The sequence below is a fragment of the Dendropsophus ebraccatus genome, chromosome 2 (genome assembly GCF_027789765.1).
Source record: "Dendropsophus ebraccatus isolate aDenEbr1 chromosome 2, aDenEbr1.pat, whole genome shotgun sequence".
Taxonomy (NCBI): domain Eukaryota; kingdom Metazoa; phylum Chordata; class Amphibia; order Anura; family Hylidae; genus Dendropsophus; species Dendropsophus ebraccatus.
In genome coordinates, this window is record NC_091455.1 from 85422466 (window position 1) to 85438130 (window position 15665).

General features: G+C 44.5%; 1 protein-coding gene across 3 annotated transcripts in view; it reads left to right on the forward strand.

Annotated features, from left to right (window-relative positions):
• Window positions 1-2801: 2801 nt before the first annotated feature.
• KCNG2 (potassium voltage-gated channel modifier subfamily G member 2) overlaps window positions 2802-15665 on the forward strand; it is a 91845-nt gene continuing 78981 nt past the window's right edge. For 2 of the 3 annotated variants that reach the window (XM_069957894.1, XM_069957893.1), the window contains exon 1: window positions 2802-3134. The gene's annotated coding sequence lies outside the window, so the exon portion shown is untranslated. Of the gene's footprint in view, window positions 3168-15665 lie in introns of all 3 variants that reach the window. The other variant, XM_069957895.1, reaches the window with a different exon arrangement.

Here is a 15665-nt window from a genome sequence, read left to right on the forward strand (position 1 = left end):
CAATGTTTTTGTAGCACTGGATAACCCCTTTAAGAGCTCACAGTTTTTCAAAATTGTCACTTGTTTTAAGAGCATTGCTTTGGTTTAAGAGCTCCCTGTACTGGGTGGGAGGGGGGGATGGGCATGGTCTGCAAAGCGGGGTCTACAGCACTGTACTCTGACCCAGGAGGTCTCCTTCACCTTCCAATTTATAGCAGATCCACTTCTCATTCCTTCATGCTCCCTGCAGTCTCTGTCAGCCCTTGTGTTTCCCATCCTCTCTATTCCTGTACAGTAACTTATAATGGAAAAAAAAAAAAAGACAAATTTGGTCAGCTCTTCTAGAACACCATTCACACCAGGCAGGAGCACGTTGCTATGGCTGAAGTTGCAAACACACAAAAACACACAAAAATGCAACAGCTCACTGCAATGGCAAGATACAGACCCACTACAGACATGAAACTAGTTAAAAGCAGCCCCCCCCCCCAACTGCTAAAAAAAAAAACGTCCATAAAAATAATGAGGCTCTTGGTTACCATTTGAAAATGGTGTAAACTACCCCACCACGTTACGGTGGTCTCATTGCCATTGCGGTGAGCTGTTGCATTTTTTTGTGTTTTTGTGTGTTTACAACTTCAGCCATAGCAACGTGCTCCTGCCTAGTGTGAATGGTGTTCTAGGAGAGCTGACCAAATTTGTCTTTTTTTTTTTTTTTTTTCTGTGTTCCAGATGGGGGAGTGGCTGCCTCTACTTGGTCGTGCACTCCACCTACCCCACCCAGGTGGTGTAATTACTTGTGCCGGTATAAGACAGATCTTGCATGTCTAGAGCATAGACGTATTTCATGCCATAATACAGTGTAGGACTGCCCCGGAATGAGGCCACCGTAACGTGGTGGGGCAGTTTACACCATTTTCAAATGGTAACCAAGAGCCTCATTATTTTTGTGGAAGTTTTTTTTGCAGTTGGGGGGGGGGGGGCTGCTTTTAACTATTTTCATGTCTGTAGTGGGTCTGTATCTTGCCATTGCGGTGAGCTGTTGCATTTTTTTGTGTTTTTGTGTGTTAGTAACTTATAATACCATATATTCTGCTGTTTCTGAATGTTTGTTTCATTGGTTTTACATGTTAGTCAGACTAATAAATCATTATATTTGGGGTGCCGAACCAATTGTCTGCATTTCTATGATTTCTTATGGGAAAACTTGCTTTGGTTTAAGAGTGGATTCGGATTACAAGCACGGTGTGTATGGAGCAATTCTTGCATATTACACTGCCCATATTACACTTCCCAGTGCCCCGATCCCCTCATATTGCACTGCCCGGAGTGTACTCATACTACCCGCTCCCCTCTTATTGCACTGCTTGAAGTCCAGTCCCATCACCCAATCCCCTCACATTGCACTGCTGGGAGTATAGTCCCACCACCCAGTCCCCTCATGTTGCACTGCTGGGAGTATAGTCCCACCACCCAGTCCCCTCACGTTGCACTGCCTGGAGTATAGTCAAACTACCCAATCCCCTCACATTGCATTGCCGGGCGTATAGGTCCCACCACCCACTCACCTCACAGTTGGCACAGGTGAGCACTTTAGTGGTCCAGGACTTTGGCCCCAGCACCTCTGTATGGGTGTCCCTCAACGATGCTGAAGTTGGTTTCTTATTCACGGGATTTATCTTTTTGATTTTTTTAGCCATTATTCTTACAGAAAATTTATAATAAGGGTAACTTACCTAAGTACGTGAGGTGCCCTAAGGGGAACAGAGTTAAAAATGGCCAAAGTACCCAATGGTTGGCATTAAAATAGGCATCAAAGTGAAAAAAAAAAATCTCACACTGATCTCACACTGCCAACATGCGGAGAAGGATAACCCGTATCACAAAGAAAAAAGTACAGCCTGGCCCAAAGTGGTTCTTGGTGTAAAACCTGGTATCAAAGTGGGCAGATAGGCATTTATTCCTGATTTGAAGGAAGGGTTAAATGAGTTTGGGCAACTGATCTGCCCACTTTGATGCCAGTTTTTACAACCAGAACCACTTTGGGCCAGGCTAGACTCCTTTGGGTGTGATGAGGGTTATCCCTCTGTGTGTATTATCAGTGTAAGATCAGTGGCCCAAACTCATTTAACCCATTAAAAACACCAGTTATGTATTCAAATCAGGGAAAATGCCCGTCTGCCCATTTTGATGCCAGCTTTTAAACCCACAAATACTTTGGGCCAGGCTGGACTAATTTAGATGTGATGAGGGTTATCCCTCTCTGTGTATTACCAGTGTGAGATCAGTGGCCCAAACTCATGTAACCCTTTGAAAACACAGTTGCTTATTAATATTAGTTTTAAGAAATGCCCATCTGCCCACTTTGATGGCAGGTTTTACACCCAGAACCACTTTGGGCCAGGCTGTGGGGCAGCCCTCCCTGTGTGCTGGCAGTGCGAGATTAGTTGCCCAAAGCCAATTTTTCTTTTAAATCGCAATCTTTTGGTTTTACTTTGATGCCCATTTTCTGGCAACCTTTGGTACTGTGACCATTCTTAACTCCCTTACCACCAGGGCTCCTCACTTATGGGGAAGTTGTGATTATTATACATTTTCTGTTAGAATAATGGCTAAAAAATGAAAAGAAAAATCCTGTGAATAAGCAACTGCTGAATAAGAAAGCAACTTCAGCCCTGAATAAGAAACTGGCCGAATAAGAAAGCAACTTCAGCATGGTCGTCCCTCACATGGGAGGTGCAGTGGGCGGCATCCTCCCCACACTGAGCACCGTGTACAGAGCTGGAGGGTGTGGGGCTTCTCACTTGTCTCTGTGCTCCTGGCTGCTGCCAGATCAGTGTACGGGACAGGAGCAGAGGATCTGCAGGTAGTGCAGGAGGAGGAGGAGGAGGACGGGACAGGAGCAGAGGATCTGCAGGTAGTGCAGGAGGAGGAGGACGGGACAGGAGCAGAGGATCTGCAGGTAGTGCAGGAGGAGGAGGAGGAGGAGGACGGGACAGGAGCAGAGGATCTGCAGGTAGTGCAGGAGGAGGAGGAGGACGGGACAGGAGCAGAGGATCTGCAGGTAGTGCAGGAGGAGGAGGAGGAGGACGGGACAGGAGCAGAGGATCTGCAGGTAGTGCAGGAGGAGGAGGACGGGACCTCAGCAGCAACTGGTGAGTAATCACAATCTTCTCCTGTATACTACGGTATGTATAGTTGTCTGCTGATCACCCTGTATACTACGGTATGTATAGATGTCTGCTGATCACCCTGTATACTACAGTATGTATAGTTGTCTGCTGATCACCCTGTATACTACGGTATGTATAGATGTCTGCTGATCATTCTGTATACTATATATATGTCTGCTGATCATCCTGTATACTATGTATAGATCTCTGCTGATCATCCTGTATACTATATATAATGTAGGTGGCTGCTGATCACCCTGTATACTATGTATAGATGTCTGCTGATCATCATGTATACTATGTATAGATGTCTGCTGATCATCATGTATACTATGTATAGATGTCTGCTGATCATCATGTATACTATGTATAGATGTCTGCTGATCATCATGTATACTATGTATAGATGTCTGCTGATCATTCTGTATACTATATATATGTCTGCTGATCATTCTGTATACTATATATATGTCTGCTGATCATTCTGTATACTATATATATGTCTGCTGATCATCCTGTATACTATATATATGTCTGCTGATCATCATGTATACTATGTATAGATGACTGCTGATCATTCTGTATACTATATATATGTCTGCTGATCATCCTGTATACTATGTATAGATGTCTGCTGATCATTCTGTATACAATGTATAGGTCTCTGCTGATCATCATGTATACTATGTATAGATGTCTGCTGATCATCCTGTATACTATGTATAGATCTCTGCTGATCATCATGCATGTACCACACCAGACTCTCCTGTTCCTCCTACACCAGGACATCCAGTACAGGTCTGGAGCAGGATATCACATGGGGTGCTGTGTCCACTGCACTAGAATGGGACAGCAGAAGTTCTGCTGGTCAGTTGTAGCAGAGCTGATTTGTTTCACATGTCCATATGTCTTATATCCTGACACAAAAAGCAGCCCTAGAGAGATATAAGACAAACTCAGCTCTGCTTCATCAGTGCAGCCACTTAGCAGGCTGGGAGGCTAGTACTGATTTACTACAAGAGCTATGGGTCATCAGGCAGGGAGATCACTAGTGCTGCCGCCCGCATGCTGGTGATTCATTCACCCTTTACCATCCTGGCACCCTGACAGTGCTGCCATATGTACTATACACATTAGAGAACCTTGGAGGGATAGGGATGTATTCTAGATATTAACAATGTGCGGTTTCTGGGGATGATAACCAGGATGTGATCTGTCCTGATTATGATCATACATGAGCTTTATTACTGACATGTTGGGATTATATGAGACTTCGGCTATTAAGTTTTTAATAAAAAGTTATAGATCACTGTGGCTTGTTGTAGCGTCACACTGACACCCTGGAGATGAGCGTTTCCACAGGAGGTTGATTTGCAGTAATACATCTGTACTGGACAGCCATAGACCTCCTCCTCTCTGTAATGAATTTACACTTCACAATTACATGAATTACATTCCCAGTAGGGATATAACCATTAGCGTCTCCACTCTATGGCAATGAACTCATTATATGCACTTCAAAAGATAGCTTTATGTACAGTACCCAGAAATATCTATCATGTGTAATATTATAGACAATAAAGGATGGTGAGCAGAAGGTCTGTGTGTACAGTGTAGACCCATCATTATCCTCTTAGGCAGCATGGGGTGAATGGACCAAACTGTGCTGTCGGGTATTTGCCCATGTGCCCTGTAAAGCAGGTACATTAGTATTGGTATTAGTGATTGCCAAAGGATCTAATCATTTGTGGATGCATTTCCCACAGTCGGTGGATTCCGGCATTGGGCTCATTCTGTTCAGCAAGTGAGTCATTTGTGATTCACAACAGTGTATGGGAGAAAAGTATTGGAGGTGGCACAACACCCACATTCAGAAGTGGGGCAGAATATTGCACAATAAACAAGGGAATAGGACAACTCTGAAGAAGTTCTGGTAAAATGAATGATCACTAATGGTAATCACCATGTCTACAGTAATAGGAAAGATCCCAGCACCAACATACTTGTCATTTCCAAGCACTCTCAGATGTTATTTAGTTGATAAATTTATTTTACTATTGTCCAGTGCAAATCATCCATATCTCCCACCATACAGACAGTTCATGGCTAAAGACTCTTCCGAAGAAAGTGATCATTAAAACATCTGTTGATCTGAATGAAATTGAGAGCCAAAAGCTATCTGTACTCTAAAATAGCTGTGGGTTAAATGCCTATATTTTAATAATTATGGATATGCTTGTTCATCCGTAAGCTGTCCGTCCCAATCCCCCCCCCCCCATATACATGCATGCTCTGTCTAGCTGAATATGCATGTGCTTTGATTGGAGTGTGGGAGTAATTTGCTGCCAGACATATCTGGTGATGGCTTGTCTCCCTGGGAACAAAAGGATTGGCACTAAAATTCTACATGCTCAATCCTTATCTCCGTGACATCACAGGAAACCATCAGACCACCATATACCTTATATACCATATACCTGAGATGGTCAGCCAGTCCAATTTTGAAAACTTATTTCCATATGCAACATTAGAGTTAATAGAGGGTGTTTCACATTCAGGATGAGCCACTTTCTCTCTGCCCTATCCTGTGTACAAGTGGAGATGTACAGCCAACTCACAATGATTCGTAGAGGTTCAAAACTAAGGCAATCAGCGAACAAACAAGCTTTTACTCTTTGATAGGCTTATCACTAGCTCTGTTACACAATACAATATTGGCCCTTTAAGCGTATAGTCACCCTGTGTAATAGGCTCTTCATTTGTACAGGGATAGCCATATGCAGTTTGATAGCCAATGCGATTCTTAACATATCTGTAAATACTTTTATTACCAGAAATGACTACCCACCCAAGAAAAACAGTTCTTAGGTTTTGGCCACTAGGTGTCTCATTTCTCTGCAATCTGCTGCCCACAGTCTGTCCTCTGGAAATTAAGCCAGATTTATCAAAGGGTGTAATATATACAATGTTGTTAACTGACCACAGCAACCAATCACAGCTCAGCTTTCATTTTACCAGAGCTGAAAGCTGAGCTGTGATTGGTGGCTATGGCCAGTTTATACCAGTGTATATTTACACCCTTTGATAAATTTCCCCCTTAGTCTCTGGTAATAGACCAGGACAACTTACAGAAAGTGAGGGCAGTGATTAGCATGTGCAACGCCTGGGTCTTTACCTGCAATCTGTGAGCTTGTTTCTTTGCTGAAGATTATCTGCACTGTTCCTCAAAGGTAAATCAAGGATTCTCTAACATCTCTTACTACCCTTAAAGTTCTGGGCAGCTGTCTCACCTTGTGCTGCAATGTACTCCCGACCCCCCCCCCCCACACACACACACACACACACACACACACAACCTCTCAGAAGCAACTGTAGCAGGTCAATACTTAGTGTAAACCCTTAGCTGCTGCTGTTTCTTTCCTTTCTGCTCACATAACACTTTGCAAGCACAGTGCATCAATGCACATTTTTCTACTATCTTAAAGGACAGAAACTAACATATGAAAGGAATAATGCATGTCCTCTCCCTAACAGCATCAGCAGTTTGGAACATGATTTGCAGCTGACACCTTCGCTTTTAGATATATGTAATCATTGCTACAAAAGATCTCCCCACCTAGCAGGAGTGTGCAATGTAGCCAAAATACATGGAGCAAACTGCACATGGTTTTACAGTAAAGTAACATGGTTTTATAATGGGATTTTGGCCACGTTTCAGCTGTACAAGCTGCACAGCCAAAAGCTGGTACCATTGTGACAGTAAAATATTGAGCATTTCCTTCGAAAATCCTTGAAGTTTTGTCAAGTTGTTAAAATGTCTATTTGGCTATTTTTATTGTTAAGTTATATTTGTTTTCCTAGAAAGCTGGTACAGAACCAGCAAGGATGGGGCTGTCCTTAAAGTGGTTAGCCAGGAATAGAAACAACACAGCTACTTTCTTACAAAGACAGCACCTCTCTTGTCCTCAGATTGTATGTGGTACTGCAATTTAGCTCCATATAAATAGAAAAATCTTCCTACATATGTAGCTGCTAGTAGTTAGTAGATTTGCTTTTCACACACTGGGAAAGGGTGGGGGGAACACTTCAAGGGAGCAATGACCACAGTTATACCCTTGCATTTAAAAAAGAACAGCAATAGAACCATCATATTCTAAACTGTTGACTCTATTAGACACATTTTAGGTCAAGGAGACGCATGATACCTTTCATGTATCCGTCTGTGCCCCCATAGCATAGAAAATGGCTTTTATTGTCCTGCAAAGTTTTTAGAGTCTTTTTCCAAGCTCCTAATCTGTTGCAAAGTGGAATGCATCCTCACTCTCCCATCCCTGACCCTGCTTAGGACTTTGCTTCCAGCTAACTGTCAATCATACTGTCTTATGTATGGGACGGGGAGCAAGGAGACATTCTAGCTTGCAACACTTCAGGAGCTTGGGAAATTCTCACTGACATCTTGCACTAGAGAATAAAAGCATTTTTATTTAATGTAGCGATATTGGTTAATTTATTCTGGGACAACATATCAAACTGCCTAATTTACATATTAATAAAACATGGGATTTAACTAAAATGGTGCTAAGGATAAAAGGTAAGAAAATTATGTTAAAGAGTTATTCCAGGAAAATTCAACTTTACACTAGGGGAAAAGTTCCCCCGCTTCTGTGTAATGAATGGAGCTGCGTGTATATAGACCCGCGGCTCTATTTATTCTTATGGAGCCAACAGAAAGAGCAGAGTACAGTGCTCTTCCAGCATACTCAGCACTTTCCATCACTCCATAGGAATGAATAGAGCTGCGGGTCACGTGCCGTACCTGTGGCTTTATTAATAATACAGCAGCAGCTCAGTTCCAGTCTGTGCTACTAATTCAAGCTGCTAACAGAAGTCTATGGAGAGGGGAGGGGTGAGTGGGAGAGGGAGAGGGTAGACTTAAAGTGTCACTGTCGTTTATTTATTTATTTTCAGAAATCAATAGTCCAGGCAATTTTAAGAAACTTTGTAATTGTGTTTATTAGCTGAAAATGCATTTTTATAATGAAAAATCAGTTTGAAGCTCTCCCCCCCTGTCTTCATGGTTCTCTATGGATAGGGGAGGGGTGGAAAGAGATGAGGCACTAAAACAGAACAACAAAGAGTTAATTTACAGCTAAATCACTGGCTCCCCTGAAGTCAGCACTGACCTCTCTGACTTCTGAATACCGGCTTTCACATAGTTCCCACTGTGTAATCCTTTGATCTCTTCTCTCTGCTGGCGACTAATTTCCCTCCTCCCCCCTCCCCTGTTCATAGATTAGACAGGGCTCGACTGATGTAAACTAGTTGAGATTTCCTGATAATAAGCAGTAAAAGGGAGAGAGAGGAGGGAGGGACCTGGGGAAAGTCTTTTTGAATGCAGATAATGGCATACTTGCCTAATAAACCTAATTACATTGATTTCTGCAAAAAAATTAAAGATGAAATGACAGTGACACTTTAACCCTTAGAGGACCGGGCCAATTTCAATTTTTGCGTTTTCTTTTTTTCCTCCTTGTGCTTAAAAGACCATAGCACTTGCATTTTTTCACCTAGAAACCCACATGAGCCCTTATTTTTTGCACCACTAATTGTACTTTGCAATGACAGGCTGAATTATACAGTAAAGTATACTGCAGAAGCAGGAAAAAGTTAAATGTGTGGTGAAATTAAAAAAAAAAAAAAAACTTTTTTTTATTTGGAGGGTTTTTGTTTTTACGCTGTTCGCCCTGTGGTAAAACTGTCTTGTTATATATTACAACATGGAGAGAAAGGAGCTGTTGCACATCACACCTATGACTGACACTAATGCCACTCGGCTATATTTAAAAACCAACGCCAGGATGTTGGTATATAATTTGATCAAACCATATTGCCCCATGTACCACGTGTCGGTCTCCTGGTTCACTGTCTTGTTATATATGTTCCTCAAGTCGTTACGATTATAATGATATGTAACATGTATAACTTTATTTTATTTGATGGCTTTTAAAAAATTCAAACCATTGTTAACAAATATGTGTTTCTTAAAATCGCTCTATTCTAGCGCTTTTATGCTTTGGTCTATGGGGCTGTGGGAGGTGTAATTTTTTGCACCATGATGTGTTCTTTCTATCAGCACCTTCATTCCGCATATGCAACTTTTTGATCGCTTTTTATTACAATTTTTCTGGATTTGATGCGACCAAAAATGCACAATTTTGCACTTTGGGATTTTTTTGCACTTACGCAGTTTACCATGCGAGATCAGGAATGGGAAAAATTTATATTTTGGGCAATTATGCACGCGGCAATACCAAACATGTTTATTTATTTATTTTTATTTATAACATGGTAAAAGGGGGGTGATTCAAACTTTTATTAGGGGAGGGGGATTTTTATTAATAAAAACACTTTTTTTTTTTTTTTTTTTACACATATACTAGAAGCCCTCCTGGGGGACTTCTAGTATAAGCACGCTGATCTCTCATTGAGATCTATGCAGTATAGTTATACTGCATAGATCCATGAAATCGGCACTTGATTGCTTTCGGCTGCTTCGGCTGCTTTTTGGTTGTTTTCGACAGCCGAAAACAACCAAGTGCCAAGCCGGGATTAGCGCCATTACGGCGCAGACCCCGGCTGGGTAAGGACACGGGGATCGCGCCTAGACACTAGACACCAGGGATAAGGCTGCAAGTGGTAATCAGATGCAGCTATCAACTTTGACAGCTGCATCTGATTACTGAATTAGCGGGCACGGTGATCGGACCGTGCCCGCTAATAGCCGCGGCCCTGAGCTACATGTGGCCCCCGGGACCGCGGCGGTTCAAAGCTGGGTCGGCGAGTGGCTCCGCTCTGAACACCCCTAGGTGGCCCAGGATGTACAGGTACGCCCAGGGTCGTCTCGGAGTTAAGGTACTCCGGTACTAAGGTACTTAAGGACACTCCGGAATCCTGGATAGCAAAGAGGTGACATCCGGACCAGAGAGGTAGAACTGAGTGTCATTGGCGTAGAGATGGTACCTAAAGCCATGGGATTCTATGATATTTCACAGGCCAGAAGTATAGATGGAGAAGAGAAGAGGTCCGAGTACAGAGCCTTGGGGAACACCAACAGTAAGAGGACGAGGAGGTGGTGTGGGAGTGGGAGACACTAAAAGTGTGGTTGGAAAGGTAAGAGGAGATCCAGGAGAGGGCTAGGCTAGTGACACCAAGATATGAGAGAATTTGTAGGAGAGAATGGTCAACTGTGTCGAAGGCAGAAGATAGGTCAAGGAGAAGGAGCACAGAGTATTGACGTGAGGTTTTGTCAGTCAGCAGGTCATTAGCCACTTTGGTGAGGGCAGTTTCTGTGGAGTGGTGGGGGAGGAAGCCAGATTGCAGGGAGTCAAAAAGCGAGTTGGATGAAAAGTGGGAGGATAGTTCATGGTAGATATGTTGTTCCAGGAGTTTTGAGGCAAAGGGAAGAAGTGAGATGGGGCGGTATGTGGATAAGGAGGTAGGGTCAAGGGATGGCTTTTTAAGGATGATGGTGATGGTTGCATTGAGATGGAAAGACGCCAGAAGTTAATGGTAGATTGAAGAGATGAGTTAGTGCTGGGACAAGTGCTGAGGAGAGGTTGGGGATAAGGTTGGATGGGATAATAATAATAATGCTTTTATTTGTATAGCGCACACAGACTCCGCAGCACTTTACATAGTTTCGCCAATTATTGCTCCCTGTCCCCAATAGGGCTTACAATCTAAATCCACCTATCTGTATGTTTTGGGTGTGGGAGGAAACCGGAGTACCCAGAGGAAACCCACGCAAACACGGAGAGAACTTACAAACTCTTTTCAGATGTTGCCGTTGGTGGGATTTGTACCCAGGACCCCAGCGCTGCAAGGCTACAGTGCTAACCACTGATGAGATTGGGTCAAGTGCGCAGGTGGTGAGATGTGATTTGGAGAGTAGTTTGGAGAGACGTTCTTCAGTGACGGTGGAGAGGTGAGTTAGTGGGGAAGAGAACTGGACAGGCATGAGGGGGGGCTGAGGGGACTGTAAGGTGAAGCTTACTCTGATGTCATCGATTTTCTGCTTGAAGAATGTGGCAAAGTCCTCAGCAGAGATGAGAGAAGTGGGGGTGGCAGTGGGGGGCGGAGAAGGGAGTTGAAGGTGTTAAACAGTTGCCTAGGGTTGTGAGATAAGGAAGATATGAGGGAAAAAAAGTAGTCCTGTTTAACAGAGGTGAGGACAGATTTGAATTTAAGGAGAGCTCGCCTGTATGTCTGGAAGTCTTCCTGTTTTCTTCAAGTGCCGCTAAGCAGCTCTGGACACTCGCCTTAGTTGTTTGGTTAGGTCAGTGTGCCAGGGCTGTCTGTTGATGCGTCGTGTTGTCTTTTTCGTGAAAGGGGCGACAGAGTCAAGGGCAGAGGTTATTGTGGAATTGTAGAAGGTTGTGGCTGTTTCAGTGTCGTTCAGAGTGTCTATGGTGGAGAGTGGCAGAAGGGAGTCAGAGAGTGTTTGAATTTTAAGGTTTCTGAGGTTCCTGCAAGGGTGGGAAAAGTTCTGCACTGGGGGGGGGGGGCAAATGAGGAGATTAGAGAAGAGAATGTTAGGAGGTTGTGGTCAGAGATGTGGAGAGGTGTGCTGGTGAGGTCAGATATAGGGCAGAGGCGGGAAAATATAAGGTCCAGTCAGGCCCGCTTCTGCCATAAGGCGGAATGAGCCTTCCGCCTCAGGCGGCAGATTTTGCGGTCTGGCAGGTGGGCGGCATTATGTCCCCCCTGCTGTCATTTTTGTTAAGTATCACTTAACAAAAATGACAGCGGCCGCTCACCTGTCCCGTCGCCCGCGCTCTCCACATCCCGTCAGATCCCGCGATGTCACCCTGCAGCTGTCACGGACCTCCAGGCTGTGGTGAGTGCCCAGGGTCGGTGGGGGATGCGCTGGGGTGATCGGGTCGCGCGAGACCCGATCACCCCACTCACTCACCACAGCATGGAGGTCCGTGACAGCTGCAGGGTGACGTCGTGGGACCTGACGGGATGTGGAGACAGCGGAGAGCGCGGGCCGGCTGCGGCGTGGGACAGGTAAGCGGCTGGCTGCGGGGCGGGGGAGATGCCGGCCATCACTCGGGGCGGCCGCCTGAGGTTTGCCTCAGGCGGCAGAAACCCCAGAATCGGCCCTGGGTCCAGTGTGTGCCCCCTTTTGTGAGTGGCCATAGAGGATCAATGTGTGAGGCCGAATGAGGAGGCTAGGCATAGGAATTTAGAGGCGGCTGATTTGGTTGTGTCAATGCGGATGTTGAAGTCGCCCATGATGATGGTGAGAATATCCGTTGAGAGGAAATGCAATAGCCAAGTGTTGAATTGGTCTAGGAAGGTGGTTGCGAAGCCTGGTGGTCGGTAGATGATGGCTACTTGGAGGTTAGAGGGGGAATAGATAGGGATAAAGTGTACTTCAAAAGAGGTGAGGGTGAGGGCTGGGAGAGCGGGGGTTGGGGTAAAGGAGCAGTTGTGCATTAACATGTCATAAAGTTATGTCAAAAGCTTTGATCAGCTGGGTATTGGTTTTTCAAATCCCATTGATGAACGAGTGGGAAAAAGCACCCAGCTGAGCACTTCTCTCCTAGTTTCTCTCCTTGCTGCATAAGATGGGCTCCATAGGTTTTCTATAGAATCCATCTCCTGTAGAAAGCAGAAAAAGAAGCACTTAGAAAATGTAGGTGACACATTCCCTTTTTTACTAATAAAATTAGATACAAAAACTTGTTCTTTTATTCTAATCTGTTTCTATTTTCTGACTGTAATTAATTTTATTTCACTATTTGTACATTGTTATGGGGACTGCCATCTTGCCTGGGCTGTTCTTAACAACATTAGTGAGATGCTTTACAACAAGCCTCATGGACATAGACGACAATAGACAAAGTCTGTGATGAATGTGAATCATTAGCGAGCGTACTCTGTCACCTGTGAAGAGATCATTCCACAGGGAGTTGCTATTGTCTCCTTTATCTACTGGTGTCACATGTCGCTGCAGTGCTCTACAGATCACTTTACAGCAGTCTCTTCTTACCACCACAGGCACAACAGTATGTCTCAGCCAGGGGCGTAGCTAGGATTCATGGGGCCCCATAGCAAAAAACTGTATGGGGCCCCATAAATCCTGTACGCCCCCCCCCCCCCCCCGCCAAACACAGACATTGACGCACATATACACACACAGAGGCACCATTAACATATATACAGATACGCCACTGACATACACACATATATACGCTGTAATGTGATTACACTAATGCTGATGTATACACCATGAATAGACTGTACACAGGAAAATCATCTCAGTGTAATAAGAAATACTCAACCAGAAATAAAAGAAAATGCTGCAGATATTAATGGTGGGTTCTTTTATTAGCGCCCAGCATTAATAGAAGCTGCTGCAGAACATCTTTGGGAGCAAACACACACATATACACCAGTGCTACAGACATTGCTGACATACACACACACACATATATACACCAGTGCTACAGACATTGCTGACATACACACACACACATATATACACCAGTGCTACAGACATTGGTGACATACACACACATATAGCCCCAGATACATACACTGACATATAAATATATACACAGATACATATATACACACACTGACATATACATATACCCACAGATACATATATACACTCACTGACACAAATACACAGCACTTACAGCTCCCAGGCTTCCCCCTCCTCCTCCTCCTGTAGTCCGAACTGATCTTCACATAGGTATTGAGGACCTTTCGGTCATGTGACCCAAAGGTCCTTAAAGGGGTATTCCCCCAAAATTATTTTTGCATTAACCCTTAGGGGACACAGCCAGTTTTCATTTTTGCGTTTTCGTTTTTCCCTCCTCGTGTATATAAGGCCATAGCGCCTGCATTTTTCCACCTAGAGACCCAAATGAGCCCTTATTTTTTGCGCAACTAATTGTACTTTGCTAAGGCAGATGTAATTTTTGCCTAAAATGTGCCGGGAAACCAGAAAAAAATTATATGTGTGGTGAAATTGAAAAAAAAAACGCATTTCTTTTATTTGGGGGAAATGTGTTTTTACGCCATTCGCCCTGGGGTAAAACTGACTTGTTATGCATGTTCCTCAAGTCGTTACGATTAAAACGATATGTAACATGTATAACTTATATTGTATCTGATGGCCTGTATAAAATTCAAACCGTTGTTAACCAATATACGTTCCTTAAAATCGCTCCATTCCCATGCTTATAGCGCTTTTATCCTTTGGTCTATGGGTCTGTGTGAGGTGTCATTTTTTGCGCCATGATGTGATCTTTCTATCGGTACCTTGATTGCGCATATATGACTTTTTGATCGCTTTTTATTACAATTATTCTGGATTTGATGCGACCAAAAATGCGCAATTTTGCACTTTGGGATTTTTTTGTGCTGACGCCGTTTACCGTGTGAGATCAGGAATGTGATTAATTAATAGTTCGGGCGATTACGCACGCGGCGATAGCAAACATGTTTGTTTATTAATTTATTTATTTATTTTTATTTATAAAATGGGGAAAGGGGGGTGATTCAGACTTTTATTAGGGGAGGGGGTTTTGTGTTATTAAAAATACTTTTTTCTTTTACTTTAGACATATACTAGAAGCCCCCCTGGGGGGCTTCTAGTATATGCACTCTGATCTCTCATAGAGATCCATGCAGTATAGTTATACTGCATGAATCCATGAGATCGGTGTTCTATTACTTTTGGCTGCTGCAGCCAAAAGCAATAGAATGCCGAGCCGGGATCAGCGCCATTACGGAGCAGACCCCGGCCCGGTATGGATGCAGGGATCGCCCCCCCGCAATCGCGCCGCAGGGGGGCGATCCCCCCACTAGACCACCAGGGATGTGTAACCGCAAGTATTTAGAAGCAGCTGTCAACTTTGACAGCTGCTTCTAAGTACTTAATTAGCGGGCACGGCGATCGGACCGTGCCCGCTAATAGCCGCGAGCCCGGGCTACTCGCGGCACCCGGGATCGCGGCAGTTCAGAGGGTGGTCGCCGCGCGACCCCCCTCTGAACTCCCATAGCGGCACGAGGACGTTAAATAACGTCCTGGTGCAGCTATGGGTTAATACGCTGCCTACCCGTAGCTTTCCATCTTTCCAATATAAAGTTAGTATGGATTCTGCACAGTTTTGCTGTTATCCAGCTGCATTGACCTCCACGGATTGCAGAGAATCATCAGACCTCAGTCCACTCCGAGATGCTCCCTGCTCCTGGCCCCCACCCTCCGTGTCGGCATCATATGTCCTCAGTCCCAGCACAGTGAAGTGACTGAGAACACTGATGGGGTGGCTGCTGTTAGAGAGGGAGACAGTGATTAGCGCAGCTGTGACTGTCTCCCTCTCTAACAGCAGTCACCCGGTCACCCCCAGCCCAGAGCTCACCCCCTGTGTCCAGAGCCTCCCGGCACCGTCCAGCACTCACCCGCAGCACAAACCTTTCCCCCCCTGGCATTTC